Source organism: Sciurus vulgaris (assembly GCF_902686455.1).
Source record: "Sciurus vulgaris genome assembly, chromosome: 8".
NCBI classification, from domain to species: domain Eukaryota; kingdom Metazoa; phylum Chordata; class Mammalia; order Rodentia; family Sciuridae; genus Sciurus; species Sciurus vulgaris.
The window spans coordinates 24,630,960-24,647,545 of NC_136468.1; the positions used below are offsets into that span (position 1 = coordinate 24,630,960).

Genomic DNA, 16,586 nt, shown 5'->3' on the forward strand with positions numbered 1-16,586 from the left:
TGGAGGATGACACATAATGGGGGGGAGGGAAGGGTTAGTGTTAGGGTTAGAGTTAGGGTTAGGGAGGGGGGCAAGTATGGAGGAAGGAAGTACTGTATAGAGGATAAAGAGGGGTTGGAGGGGTGGGGGGAAGGGAAAAATAACAGAATGAATCAAACAACATTACTCTATGTAAATTTATGATTACACAAATGGTATGCCTTTACGCCATGTACAAACAGAGAAACAACATGTATCCCATTTGTTTACAATAAAAAAAAATATTTACCAAAGTAAATAAAAAAAAAAAAAAAGAATGGCTTGGGAAGGACTGAGGCTAGAGGCAGTCAAACTCAGGTGACTAATTCAATGGTCCATGAGAAAAACTAATGGGGACCTGAAAAAGCACAATGAAACTGAAAGTACTAGTGAAATGTTTATTTAGATGCTGAAAACCCAAAAGGACTTGGTGAACTGTTTGTGAACAGTAAGGAAAGGTTAAGTTCAGAATGACTCCTACCTTCTGGACTTTGGTTCATTAACGAGCCTGGGGATAAGAAAAGTGCAGATTTGCTTTGGAAGACAGTGCCTGAGGGTTCTTTCCATAAGTTGCCCAAATAGATACCCAGATCTGGAGCTTAGAGGGAAGTCTGTGATACAGGTGTTAAGTACAGGACTCATCAACAGGAGCAGGTAATGAAAGCAGAGAACATGAATAAAATTGACCAGAACAGGGTTGGGTTGTAGCTCAGTGGTAAAGCACTTGCCTAGAGTGCATGAGGCACTGGGTTCGATTCTCAGCACCACATAAACAAATAAAGATATTGTGTCCATCTAAAACTAAAAACTACATATTTTTTTTTAATTGACCAGAATAATATGTGCAGTGTGACAATAACAGAAACTTGGGGAATATTCAAAGGGGTATATAGAAGGCAGGGGTATGAAGAGGAGGAGATGAAGGAGGAGAAGAAGGAAAAATGAGAAGCAGGATACAGTAGTGTCATGAAGCCAAAAGAAGAGAGAGGTCAATAAGATCAAATGCAGTGAAAGAAGAAAAAGAGTTGAAATGACTTGCCAAGAGGTTCAATACATTCATTCACACAACGCACACATTAGGGTCACTTACTGTGTGTCAAACATTGATGCAGTGAACAAAAATCACCCCTGACTTCTTGTATTTTACATCTGCCAGGAGGGAAATAAATCACAAACGCACACACACATCGTCTTTTAGGAGCAATAAGTGCCAAGGGAAAAAAAATAAAGAAGCCGAATTAGGGAGACAGGGAGGTGAGGGCAGGGGAGTGTGCGGGTCAGAGAATGCCTTTTTGACAAGCCATCTGAGCTCCACTCTTCAGGAAGTGAGGAAGACAGCAAGGAATACTAGGCAAAATGTTCTTGCAGGAAGCAAGAGCATCATCACATGCTGAGGCAGGAGCATACTTACAGTGACAGAGGAACAACAAAACAGACCTTGTGCCTGAAGGCACTAAGCTCTGAGAAGAGTGACAGGTGAGGTCAGAGACGTTACCTGGGGTCAGGTTTGTAGGACCTTGAGGGTCACTTAAGGTTGTTGGATTTTTACCCAGAATGAGATGGGAAGTCTTCAGAAAGTTTTGAGCAAGGGAGAGATATGATCTGATTTACATGCTTTAAAGGGTCACTTAGGGTGGTAAGTAAGAACAAACTAAAGGAGGGTGGGGAGTGGAAGCAAACACAAATTATAAAGCTATTGAAAGATGATTGTGGCTTGGACCACAGAGTAGTAGAAGTGGTAGAAAACACATATTTTGCATGTTTGGAGGATAGAGATGCCAAGATTTCCTAATGATTTGAATGAAGGGCTGAATGAAAAAGAGGAGTCAAGAATGACTCCAAGAGTTTTTTATTTGAGCAACTGGAAGATTATCCATCATTTTCTGAGATGGGAATGACTATCAGAGGAACATCTGAGATGCCTATTAGATGACTGTATCTAAATGGAAATGCAGAGCAGGTTGTGAATTGGTGGCTTATTTTTGTACTGTTTTCCTAGCTCTTTTAGGGAAAATTAATTTTTGGTCCACAATTACAAATAATACTTGTATTTTTAAAAGTGTTAAGTTCAACATTATCTAGGATCATTTAAGTTCTCAAATCAATTATAGAAATATCACTGTTGCCAGATACAGTAGCGCACACCTGTAAACCCAGTAACTCTGGAGGCTGAGGCAGGAGGATTATAAGTTTGAAGCCAGGCTCAGCAACTTAGATTCTGTCTCAAAAAATAAGGTCTGGGGATGCAGCTTGGTGGTAAGGCACCCTGGGTTCGATGCCTAGTACCAGAATGCAGGGGCACTGTTAACTTTTTTTAAGATCACAATTATTTATTGTATGTTTACTATTTTTGTCATTTTTCTTTAAGGATGTCAAGACGGTCCACGAAAACAAGGGTGCTACACAAATGTTGGAAATATTAAAGAATGTGCTCTGTAAATTATCATAAAAATCTTCCTCCCTCCCTCCTTTCTTCTTTTATTCAGGGGTGGGGAGGAGGTGTACTGGAGATTGAACCCACAGGCACTTTACCACTGAACCACATCCACATCCTTAGTCCTTTTTATTTTTTATTTGACACAGGGCCTCACTAAGTTGCTGAAACTGGTCTTAAACTTGCAATCCTCCTAACCTAGCTTCCGGAGTTGCTGAGATTACAGGAGTGCACCAATGTGCCTGGTGTTCCCTTCCTTCTTTTTAAGAAAAAGCTGTAGTGTAAGCAAAGGGCGGGGAGGGGGAAATGCCACAACTTGGAGCTAGCAATGCCTGCTTTTGATTTCTCATTGTAAAAGCTTGAGAAAATTCATAAAATCTCTCTGAGTTTGTTTCATCTGTGAAACTGAGAATGATAATGCCTATCTTGCAGGGTAGTAATAGTAATAACAGCTTACATTTATTGAGTCCTTACTATGCTAGGCACCTAAGTACTTTTACATATACTATCTCATATAATCTTTGCAACTCTGAGGTATTATGATGGTGACATACGACATGACAGCAAAGTTAAGTAACTTTTATGACAAACAGGAAGTGAATGCAAAAACAAAGTCTTGGCAATGTACACAGTGCTTTATATTTTATAAGATATTTTCACATTTTATTTTTCAAAGCTGGTATAGCACAGAATTAGACTAAACAATGTGAAACTGCTTTTTGTAGGTCCAAAGTAAACATCAGCTATTTCAAATGGTTCAACCTTGACTATTATGCTATACCATTTTAAATAAATGAAATGAGAGGGCTGGGGATGTAGCTCAATGGTAAAGCACCTGCTTAGCATGTGAAAAGCCCTGAGTTTGATCCCCAGGACTGTATAAAAATTTTTAAAATTAAAAAAAAAAAAAAGGAAAGAAAGAAGTGCAAAAATGTTCAACTGTAAAGTACTATGGAAGGTATTAGTTTATGTAATAACGAATGGAACTAGACTAGGAGGTACAAACACAATTGTGAAATGAAGTGTTAAAGAGAACAGACAATAAGTACAGAAATCCATTCAAATTACATATCAATTGATAATGAAGTCAATCAAAAATTCCATTATACATTCAGCCCAGGTTTCCATCTGTAGCCCTGGTACTTTAGGGGTTTAATCGTCTGATCAGTATGGAAACAATCTCAAGTTGACATCATTTTCCCTATGGCACTCATTACTTATCACAAGTATAAGTTTGTTTATTATCTTCTTTCTCACCCCACTAGAAAGTAGGCTCATGATAGTGAAGATTTTTCTGTTTTATTCAGTGCTTTATCCCTAGTACCTAGAACTGTTTAAGGCTCACAATAATCACTCATATACAAGTGTTGAATGAACAAGAAATTAGAATGTCTTAAACTACTTGGACAAGAAAACAAATATATGAAATACATGTGAAGTCAAAGATAAGTAGTACCCAAATACTTTTTTTTTTTTTTTTTTTTTTAGTTTTTTTGGTAGTTGTAGACGGACAGAATGCCTTTATTTATTTTTATGTGCTGCTAAGGATCGAACCCAGTGCCTCGCACATGCTAGGTAAGTACTCTACCACTGAGCCACAGCCACAGCCCCTAAATACTTTTATGTAAATAACAAAACCTTTCTAAATGATTTAAGATATAAATGGTTCCTACCCATAACATAAACATTCCAAAAAGTATCAAACATCTAAATTTGAACTGCACCCTTTCAAAAAAATTAAAATCTCCATATCTACTTGTAACTCATTAATTTTGAATTAAACAATATTAAATTTAGGATAGTGCGTGCGTGTGTGCACGCACACATATAAACATTCGTATGTACACTTTAAAAGAATTTTTTCTTTTTGGGAAAAAAATCACACTAGAATTCCAGATAAGGTAAGGAAGAGAAAAGTAAAAAAGCCCACATTTCAAGACTGAAAGGAATGAAATTTAGGAAAGTAAAACTAAACCAACTTCACTAAAAATTAGGAGCAACATCTCCATTTTAGAATTTGTTTAACCTATAAAAGATATCCCTAAACTCAAAGAGGCAAAGGTTGCTAAAATGTTACGCTAGGTTTCTAAAGAAACTAAAACTACCTAAATTCATTTACAACACTGTATTTCCTGTTTTTAAAAACTGCCATGACAACTAAATGTTGTGTCTGTTTAGAATAAGTATTTTAAAAAGTGTAGAACACTGCACAAGGGAAAGAAGATGATAATTATCCTATGAGAATAAAAAATATTTTTCTTACTACCATTTTCTCAATGTGATCTTTGATGAAATTCTTAAAAACAGAAGGGAAAAAAGAGGCTATCAAATATAATTTACCATATACATTTATCAGCAGCCGCTTGGTCCTGGCCACAATGGGCATCCTGCAGCTGGCTGTCAAAAGACCAAAAGCTGCTTGTCACCCACCTTCCTGGTCTCTTAGAACTAAGCTCATTTGGGTCAAAACAAATCAACTGCCTTTCTCACCAGCAGTAATATGCTAGAATAAAAGTGTCACGGATAATTCCGGCTGCCAAGATTTTGTTCTTTAGAAAAGACTTGTAACCATTAAAGGGGACATTAAATTAGAGCTATTGCCTAAAAGAAAAAGGCTATCTGCATCTGTAGCTTGACTGAGATAACATTTACTGGGGTCGTGGTGTGTAGTAAAACCAGAGGAAAGGGAAGAAACCGGAAAAAGCAATACGTATCACAATCCCCCCAAAGAGTGAACATCTGAAAAACACAATGAGTGTGCCAGTACTGATGCATAAGTACAACTAGGGTTATGCTTTATAACAGAGTCCCTGTGTTGTGCACAACAGAATACAGGCTCTGTCTTGGTAAAGTTATAAGTCATTAGAACAGCGGAAGACTACAGAAGTCTTAAAGAATAAAGTTGATTTGTTTGTAGTGACACAGAAAAATATCCATGATGTTAGAAAATGGAAAACCTATGATAAAATCTGCTAGAATGAGTACGGTCTTCTTTGAAGTATGTATATCATTATGAACAAAGATAATCTAGAAAGATACACGGAAACTGTTAAGAATGCTTTTCTTCTATGCAGAATAGAATTATGGATTACGAAGAGGCTTTTGCTATTTCATAAATTTCTCACTTCAAAATAGTAAGTATGTAATTACTTTCCTAGTAGTGGCTATTTCCAGGCTTAGGAAAGGAAAAAAAAATGATAAACCCATCTCTTCATCTAGTGAAAAATCTGAGGCCTCCAAAATCAGGGCATCAGAGACATACTGATCTTTGATATGGCCCAATGCCCTTTGGGAACCAATTTCTTTCCCTTTTTTTTTTTTTCTTTTCTTTTTAAACACAGTTCTTTTAAAAATAGAATCCTCTATGGAACCTCAAAAGTGTAAAAGTGGAACTTCTATAAGCGGGGTATGGGGACTACAGAGAGTAATGACCATTCTTCCTCCTTACCTCCTGCGATACTGCTGAGGATCCCTAGAAGCCTATAGAGCATACCTGAAACTATTAAGTACTTTGTGCAGTTGTGAAACTGAGTCTCAGCCTGTTACATCTCTGTTTTATTGATTGGCCTAAGGTCATTTTACCTTAGGAATTATAAATAATTGGGGCCTTGGAGCTTTTCATACATATGCAAAAAGTTCAGAGAAAATTGAAAGCACACATGAATTGGCTCAAAAATATCAAAAGAATACTGAATAGTTAAAACTAATAAATGTATATTAAATGTTAAAAAAAGAATCATAATGGTTTTTTAATATTAACATGATTCAAGCATATCACATTCCCTGGTGGCTTTGCAGATGTAAACTCAGACAACTTCTATTGTCTGAGTTCATGTTTAGCCAAACGTAGCCATCAAAGTAATGAACTTAGCCACAGAGAAAAGCAAATGGAAGAAAAACAGTTACCAAGGGGCAGTTTGTGAAGATATGTTGACCAAGTAGACAGGTAACTAGAGATTCCTGGAGTAGTAAAGTCCACCCTTGTGGATAAAATCAAATTCCAAAAAGGCTCCAATAGCCTAGAATAATATGAATATCTAACATGATTGGGGAGAAGGGGGATTGAACCCAGGGTTGCTTAACCACTGAGCCACATCCCCAGCCCTTTTTTTATTTTTAGATAGGGTCTTGCTAAGTTGCTGAGGTTGGCCTCAAAGTTGTGATCCTCCTGCCTCAGCCTCCTGAGTTGCTGGGACTACATGTGTGTGATATTGTGCCCGGCTCATAATTTTTTTCCCCTGGTGCTGGGGATCAAATCCAGGTCCTTAGGCATACTGGGCAAGTGTTTTACCACTGAGTCCCTGGATAAATTTTAATAGACATGAACAATATCATTCTGAACTTTGGTCTCTGCAGAAAAACGTAGATGATGACACATCATCATCATAGGAGGAAAAAAATCAGGGGCACTGATTCACGCTAAGTATACAAAGCAGCATTACAAGCAACATACATAAAATGTGGATAATAAGCAACCCTTATTTAGTGCTGAGTACTATAACTTTTTAAAGATGTAGAAAAACCCCATTACATTTCATTGGTACTATGAAAAGACCCAAGTTTATAAGGAAAAGTTGGAAAAATAGAGATGTTTAAGTGTAGATAAGACTTTAGGAAAAGAATCACTCTCATTAAGTACTACTACTACAAGGAAGAGGTAGCTTGGGACCCTAATAAAAAGAAACAGGTGAGAAGTTAAGGTGGGGCAGAGTTCTGACCAACAGACTATTTTTCTAACAGGAGTGCGAAGATACAGTGAGTTGTTAGGAAGCAGCGAATTAGTTCTCCCACACCTAGATTCTTCGTGTAAATACCAGACAACCACTTGGGGGCACTGGAGATGTGGTTCATGCATGCATCCCAGCTCCAATTAGCACACACAAAGTAAGGTAGCAAAAATAGATTTCATTCCAGGGGATTCTGAACCATGGAATCCATGAGCATATAACAGAAAGAAAAACTGGCTCAGGTCATTTGGCCACAATTCTACAACAGTTAGTAGTATGGACAAATACACACATAAAAGGAATTACACAAATAGTATAAAACTAACCTTAAGTAAAGGCTTGGTCCTTTTTGAGAACTATAACGGAAGCTGAAGGGTTAGAGAAATGTAGGGAAAAAACCTCATCATAGTCTTAAACATTTTATACAGTTTCCCTATTATTAACAAATTAAAAAGGAAAGCAGGTTTTATTAACATGCCACTCCCTATTTCTATCTCTGAACATTATATAAACCAATAATCCAACAATGTGTTACTTAATGCTGCAATCTCAACCATAGCTACAACACAGCCAACAGAACCTTGGAAAGGACTTCAGTTTTGTCTCACTTTGACTTTTAAATTTATACACTATTCTAACTAGTCCTCTGATTTCCTGTTCCAAAGCAAGAGAAACAGAATAGTAAAGAGAGCAGGAGCAATATGGAAGGAAAAGATAGACAAATACAAGATAAAGCAGACAAGAACAAAGAACAACCAACCAGTATTATTTATGTAGGGAATACCAGTCCTACAAACCAATTGCTTGGAAGGACAACATCCTATCACAAGGCAAGCATTCCTTTATGTACTTGAAAAATGAGTTTTTGAAAAGCATGAGCAAGCTAAAAGTGCACGTCAGCCATTTTGAAAGGCAGTTTGGCAATTTCTTACAAAACTAGATAAACTCTTATCAAATGATCCAGCAACTGCACTCCTTGGTATTCACCCAAGATGAGCTGAAACCTCATGTCCATACAAAAACCAGCACACAAATATTCAAAGCAACTTTATTCATAATTGCAAAAAATAAAACAAACAAAAAACTTGGAAGCAACCAAGATATCCTTCAGTAGGTGAATGGATAAACTATAGTACATCCATATAATGGAATGTTACATTCAGCACTAAAAAGAATTAAGCTATAAAGCCATGAAAAGACATGGAAGAATCTTACATGCATATTACTAAGAGAAAGAAGTCAATCTGAAATGGCTACATATGTATGATTCCAACTATATGACATTTAAAAAAGGCAAAACTATGGAGACAGTAACAAGATCAGTGGTTGTCAGGGGTTTGCCAGTAAGGAGGGAAGGAGAGTACAGGAGATTTTTAGGGTAGTGAAACCATTCTGTACAATACTATAACAGAGGATATATCAATATACATTTGTCAAAACCCATGGTTAGCAACACAAAGAAAGAACCCCAATGGAAGATATGAATTTTAGTTAATATTGGCTGATCAACTCTAACAAATATATATTAAAGCAAGATGTTACGGGAAACTAGGGATAGGAAATATACAGGAACTCTCCATATCTTCCATTCAAATTTTTCTAAATATCCAAAACTGCTTTAAAAAATAAAGTATATTAAGTTTAAAAAAGGTTTAAAATGTTCCCATTAGAAATCATAGTAAAGATGGAGTACAGGGATTTTCAAATGCAGTCAGAAATTCTTCCAATAATTTCACCATAGTCTACACTTACATGGTGCTGAATATTTTTATATAGTGTTATCATTTATATATAATAGTTTACACATAAGTATACACTTAAATTACAGTTTACATATAATGTGTACATTTTTTATAGTTAATAATTATATAGTGTTGAACAAATGTGCACATAAGGGATGTGCTGGCAGGAAGAGACTGAAGAGATCAGAAGGGTGGGTCAGCTTCATCCAATGAAGAGACAAGGTTGCTGGTGGCCTTTCCCACTACTGTCACTGGTGAGAGAACTGCCTTTAGATTTTGTATCATGCTCTTCCAACTCCCTCCTTGCAGTGGCATGGAATGCTGTTAAAGATCTAACTAAATGTGCACAAGAGGCTAAAAGAAGTCCCAATACAGTTCAGTCATCAGTGCCTTCATGGTGAGGTCGAGTTGCCAAGGAAAGATAACATTATAGGTAGTACATAGTATTATGGTTTAAACAGCATAGTGATACTCATTGTAGGCTTCTTTTCCAATTTTTTTCCATTAAAAAAATGATTAAAAATGAAAGAGTTCTTAATGTTTAAAGAGGTAAGTATCACCGACCTGGTAAATATGCTTACCCGAAAAATCTCTAATTTTTATGACACAATGAAAAATATGAACCAACTCTTCCCAAATGACACCTATATAAATGCTTCTATACCAAGAGATAAACCATCAATATCGGTATAGACAAAGTCACTGAGTATATGTGATATGCAGTACCCGTCTTTTCTTTCCTTTTTCAACTAGGAATCAACTAAACTGGGATTATGTGGCTATTTTACAATTTTATGTAATCCATAAAATAGGATTCCTTTTATCATAAAAGGTACCAAAAATATACACACATAAGTGGGAAATGGGGACGTGAAGGGGAAAAAATAAAAATATCAAGTGTGGTATTTCTGGTTGGTGGGTTTATAAATTATCACCTTCCTACTTTATTTTTAAGATTCCCTACAAAAATATTATTTTCACATCCCATTATTAGATATTAACAGCATTTAAAATGAGTGTACTATATTTAATGTTTAACCACTTACACAAAGTTTTAAAGATAAAAACAATATCATTTTTTCTATGGATATAGACGTACATAGGAAAAGTTTATAAAAAATGCTGGGGAATAAAATACAGGTTAAGTACTTCTTGTCTAAAATGCTTGAGACCAGAAATGCTTTGGATTTTGAAATATTTGCGACACCTTGGAATGGGACCAAAGTCTAAATATGAAATCGTTTCACATTACATTACACAAATAGCTAGAAGTTAATTTTATACAATATTTTTGTACTGTGCCTGGTTTTGATGGTGACATGAGATCAGATGTGGAATTTTTTCCACTTATGGCATCACATTGGTACTCAAAGTTACAGATTTTGGAGAATTTCACATTTTAGATTTTGAATTAGGGATCTTTAATCTGTAACAAATTCAGGATAATGGTCACAGCTGGGAAGGGAGAGGGACACCAGCAGACTTCCATGATAATATCTGTGATATTTTCTAAGCTGGGTAGTGGTATGTGGTATTTATTATATTGTTCTATGTCCTTTTTTTATTCCTGAAGAATTTAAAAAAAAATTTTAAAGCAGTAACTACTAGAGACATACCAAAGTAGTAAGACTTAACCCTAGGGCTGGGGAGATAGCTCAAGTCAGAAGAGTGCTTGCCCTGCAGGCACAAAGCCCTGGGTTCGATCCCCAGCACCGCAAAAAAAAAAAAAAAAAAAAAAAAAAAAAAGCTAGGCAAATGCTCTACCACTGAGCCACAATCCCAGTCCTAAAATTTTTATTTAACAAAATAATCTATAGCAAACATTCCAATTTGTGACTTACACACAGAGCTCAAAATTAATCTGGTAAATTTAATACAATTTTGAATATGACTTTATCTTAAACTTCCACTTATAACTATTTGAAAGCAGACTTTTTACTTTGGTCAGTTTAAAATGATATGTAGGCTTTTTAAGGATATTGTAAAAATAAAATTAATTTTTAAAAAAGTTTTTTAGTTGTATAGATGGACACAATACCTTTATTTCATTTTATTTTTATGTGATGCTGAGGATCGAACCCAGTGCCTCATACATGCTAGGCAAGCACTCTACCACTGAGTCACAATCCCAGCTCCAAGATTAATTTTTGACTAGTAGTTTACAGTTTGGTGATTTAAAATGGGTTCTAACCAGCACGTGGCCCATGACAAGTGGCGGTTCTTTGCACATAAACACAGCCCCAGTAACAACTGCATCTCCTCACAGTTGTTACTTAGATATATAATGACCAAAGTTCAGGTAATGCCTGTTCTATCCAACTTTACCACAACATCCCTTGTGATCTGAGCATGCACTCCAGGGACAAAAGGTAAATTCACAAGATGTTTGAAGCATTCCTTAAATTAGATACAAAGACTTTCAATAATGAACAAACAATAAGTGTGAGATTTTGATTGTTAGAAATGCCTTCACTCAATATCCTTGCTGACCTTTCTTGAGCTAAGAGTAAAGTTTTTAAAAAGTAGGGAAGGGGTTGGAGACCTGGATGCTTTACATCTAGTATTATTCTTCCCCATTTCCATCTTCAGTTTTATTGCCCATTCCTCTGCATCCTAGCTCCAACCAGAAATAGACTATAACAAGTCACCTGGAAAAAAAAACAAGGAGGAATATGCACCATTTAGCTGACTTTGTCATTATTGTGTATACAAGTATAGCTCCCTAAAAGGAGAGGACTACCTTACCACTATTCTCTGCCAAAAAAGGAAAAGAAAAAAAGAACAATTCATAACCACATAATGGTATTCCATAGGACAGGCTTCCTTGAATGGGATATTACTCATTTAAAACTATCTACCAGTACCTACAGCTTATACAGACACAGGATTTTTATTTGCTTTTTTTTTTTTAAAAAGTACATTGAAGATGTCTCAGAGAAATTAATTTACCTTAATAATAAACTAATGCTATTAAAGAATTATTTTTCTGGTTATCAGACAGTTTATCATCTTGTGGTATGCTATGACAACTAAGTAGGTAGAAGTGCAAGGAAACACTAAACAGGTTTCTCCCTTAAAATCTAGTTTCTGAGAAACATTCAGATACATTCCAGGATATACCTGAGTTTGCTACAGTGTCACTCAACTTTATTAAAAAAACTATTAGAAAAAAATCAAAAAGCTTACAAAAATGTCTCACATGAAGGCAGAAACTTCAGTTCAAATACTGTCTCAATTTCAAGTTATAATATTTTAGTGTAAAAAATATGTTCAACATAAAATGAGTAATTTGTTGCTCCTCAGCAGTTGACATTATTGATTGATGGATTGATTTCTTCAGTACTCAGAATTGATCCCAGGGCCACTCTACCACTGCGCTATCCCAGCTCTTTTAAAAAATTTTTGAGATGGGCGTCTCTTTAAATTGCCCAGTCTAGCCTGAAATTTGGAGATCCTCCGTCTCAGACTTCCCAAATAGCTGGGATAGATGTGTGCCCCCTGCTGGCCTGATAATGATTTAAAATTCATTAAGGACAAAAATGGGGTCAAAGTTCAAAATTCCTACAACACAGTTTAACACAAAACTATTTTAAAGGTATTCTAAGTATTTGAAGTGACCAATCTCTTTTTCATTTAAAAGAAGAGAAAACCAATAACTCCTGTTTTAAAGCAATGCCCTCACCTAATCTTATACTTCAAGTCCCATGAGAATAGACAATACACCCTGTGTGGTCACTTTCTTATTTGGGAAGCAACCTTTTCAAGTTCAAAAAATATGAAAAGTTATAAAAAACAAAGGTTTAGTTGAACCAACTTCCCCCAATAGGAAAAATAAAAGAAAAAAGAGAGGAAGGAAGAAAGGAAGCCCAACATATTGAATATGAATCAGAAGAGCAAAAACAAAATGTATTTAACTCACAAGGGAAAATGAAATTATTTGTTCACATTTCACCTTCTGTAGTCCATTTTGAAGAAAAAAAATCAAGCACAGCAGTGACCTATTGAAATTTAAATTTGTTTGATTTCAGGTTAGATCCATCCTACTTAGAATTCTCTCTTTTACACCACTACAAATTTAAAGACAAAAAGCAGAGGCCTCATTAAGAGAAACTTAACAAGGCTTAAAGTGTTAGTTCTGTAGGTACTATCACCTTATGTTGAGTTATTTCATCACTTGCATTGCTAACACATATCATCTACATTCCATTTATTCACTCTATTCTTACAATGTTCGTGGAAAAGTTGCCTGATCAAACTTCCTAGATGAACATCAATCTACATAATTTCATTCACCAAGTTTGTCATGTTTAGATGCCAGTATATCACATGAAGTAAACATTCTTTGAGCACTTTTTCCATGTCAAGTTCTGGATCAGGAACTGCCAGAGAACATCAACAGCAGTTCTCAAAAGACAACCATGGGACCCTGGCTCAGACTCTCAAGGGATCCATGAGCTCTCAATCATTTTCATTATAATTAAAAGCTACTTGCCTTTTTCCCACCAGAGTTTATATTTAATTTATGATACAAAAGCAATGGTGGGGTAAAACTACTGACATAGCACAATTTAAGACAACACTATAGTAGCCACAATATAGTAGCTATTATACTTGTCACCATCACATGTTCACAAAAAAAGGCTGCGTAAGGCAATTTATTGTATTGATGAATGGGCTTAATAAATGAGTGATAATTAGTAATTTTATTAAATATTCACTCTTGAGTTCATGTGTCTTATTCTGTTCAACAAATGGAAATATGCACAAGGTATTTCTGTTGCATGTGGAAGTATGATGACGGTCATAAAAACATAAGCACCATTCTCTCAATCAAACTAAATTAGCTACTTTTTCTTAAAGGAATATTATTTTTACTTGCAAGAGTGGCTGTCACACAAATTATAAGGTCAGACCTAAGTATTTGACATTTTCTCAAAAATTAAAAGTAAGCCTGTCACTAGCAATATTTGTTGTCAATGATGAAATTTGATATTTCAAGTGATAATTAGAATTTTGGAAAACTTTTATCTGCCATGGTGAGCTTGATAGCTTTTTCATTACTTAAAAGACTTTTCTGATGAGACGAGTAGTAATTTTAATGAATGATTGGGGGGGTTACTGGGGATTTAACTCAGGAACACATTTTTATGTGATGCTAAGGATGGAACCCAGTGTCTCACACATGCTAGGCAAGCTCTCTGCCACTGAGTCACATCCCCAGCCCTATTTTGTATTTTATTTAGAGACAGGGTCTCACTGAGTTGCTTAGTGCCTCACTGTTGCTGAGGCTGGTTTTGAACTCTCCCTCCTCCTGTCTCAGCCTCCCAAGCCGCTGCAATTATAGGCATGGTCCATCATTTTTGCATCAACATTTAGAAGATCTGTACAACTCAGTAATACTTTTCAATGACCAATGTTACAATATTACAAAATCATGTGTAGGTTAAAAGAGCCATTCAAAGTGCATAATAAACCAGTAAGTTTGGACATTAGAGTACAGTTATGGTTTCATATTCCACATTACAACTCACCTTTAAAGAAATTACTGCTGGGTCTGGGGCTGTTGCTCAGTGGCAGAGTGCTTGCCTAGCATGTGTGAGAAACTGGGTTCCATCCTTAGCATCACATAAAAATAAACAAAATAAAGGCATTTTGTCCATCTACAACTACATTTTTTTTTTAAAAGAAAGTACTGCTCTATCTGAAGTATGAGTGGCAAAGATATTCTCCCACTCTGTAGGCTCTCTCTTCACATTACTGGTAGTTTCCTTTGCTGAGAGAAAGCTTTTTAGTTTGAATCTATCCCAGTGGTTGATTCTAGCTTTTATTTCTTGTGCTATGGGAGTCCTGTTAAGGAAGTCTGATCCTAAGCCAACAAGTTGAAGATTTGGACCTACTTTTTCTTCTATAAGATGCAGGGTCTCTGGTCTGATTCCGAGGTCCTTGATCCATTTTGAGTTGAGTTTTGTGCAGGGTGAGAGATAGGGATTTAGTTTCATTCTGTTGCATATGGATTTCCAGTTTTCCCAGCACCATTTGTTGAACAGGCTATCTTTTCTCCATTGCATATTTTTGGAACCTTTGTCTAGTATGAGAAAATTGTATTTATTTGGGTTTGTGTCCATGTCCTCTATTCTGTACCATTTCTACCTTTCTATTTTGGTACCAATACCATGCCGTTTTTGTTACTATTGCTTTGTAATAGAGTTGAAGATCTGGTATTGCGATACCCCCTGCTTCGCTCTTTCTACTGAGGATTGCTTTAGCTATTCTGGGTTTCTTATTCTTCCAGATGAATTTCATAATTGCTTGCTCTATTTCTGTAAGGTACACCATTGGGATTTTAAGAATGGAGGAAGGAAGGACTGTATAGAGGGAAAAGAGGGGTGGGAGGGGTGGGAGGGGAGGGAAAAAAAAACAGAATGAATCAAACAACATTGCCCTATGTAAATTTATGATTTTTAATTAAAATAAATAAATAAATAAAATAAAGTAAAAAAAAAAAAAAAAAAAGAAAGAAAGAAAGAAAGTACTGCTGATGAGTATCAAAGAAGAACAAAAATCCAAAAAGGCCCTTAAGATGCTCCTCTCTTCCAACTACGTATTTAGTATGAGAAGATCTTGTTTTACTTAACCAAAGCAACACCTGCAGCAAAATGAGTGCAAAAGCAGGTATGAGAATTCAGCTGTTTCCTCTCAAACCAGACATTAAAGAGATGTGTTAAACTGCAAACAAAATCTCACTAAATTGTTTCAGCAAAATGATTCTTTATTAAAAAAAACTTTTTTTTTTTTTTTGTACCCAGGATTGAACTCAGGGGTGCTCCACCACTGAGTCACATTCCAAGTCTTTTTTTTTTTTTTTGTATTTTACTTAGAGACAGGGTCTCACAGAGTTGCTAGAGGCCTCGCTAATTGCTGAAGCTGGCTTTGAAATAGCAATCCTCCTGCCCTTCTCTCTGGAGAGAGGCCCTGGGATTACAGGCGTATGCCATCAACCTGGCTATAGAAATACCTTTTAACATACAGTGAATTTACTATTACCTTAAAATCAATTAATAAACATTTTTAAATTTCTTAGTTTTAACATCTAATATGGTAAGTATCAAAAATTGTAACCAAAACATACAAAAGCTCTTTGAAGTTCTCAATAATTTTTAAGAGAATAAAAGGGTTTTGAGAGCTGGGTTTGTGGCTCAGTGGTGGAGGACTTGCCTAGCATGTGCTCAATTCTATGTTCAATTCTCAGCACTGCACAAAAGTAAATAAAGGTCTATCGACAACTAAAAAAATATTTTTTAAAAAAAAGGTTTTGAGACCAAAGATTAAGAATTACTGGATTGGGCGGGGGTTGTGGCTCGGTGGTACAGCACTTGCCTGGCATGTGGTGGGGCACTGGGTTTGATTCTTGGCACCACATATAAATAAAAAAATAAAGGTTGACAACTAAAAAATAAAAAAATAATTTAAAAGAACACAAATATCCCAAGGTGGAATGTGATGATGATGACTGCCATTGCCCTTCTGTTCCTGAATATTTTAGCTATTCCTAGACAAACTAGTCCTATGTTACCTTAATTTATTTAGCACTGATGTCAATATGATAAAAATGAGGGGTTGGGGATTTAACTCAGTTGGTAGAGTGCTTGCCTCACAAGCACAAGG

The 16,586-nt window shown here is 35.8% G+C and overlaps 1 protein-coding gene across 1 annotated transcript in view; it reads right to left on the minus strand.

Moving 5' to 3' along the window:
- NRF1 (nuclear respiratory factor 1) overlaps positions 1-16,586 on the minus strand; it is a 143,211-nt gene that overhangs the window by 109,477 nt on the left and 17,148 nt on the right.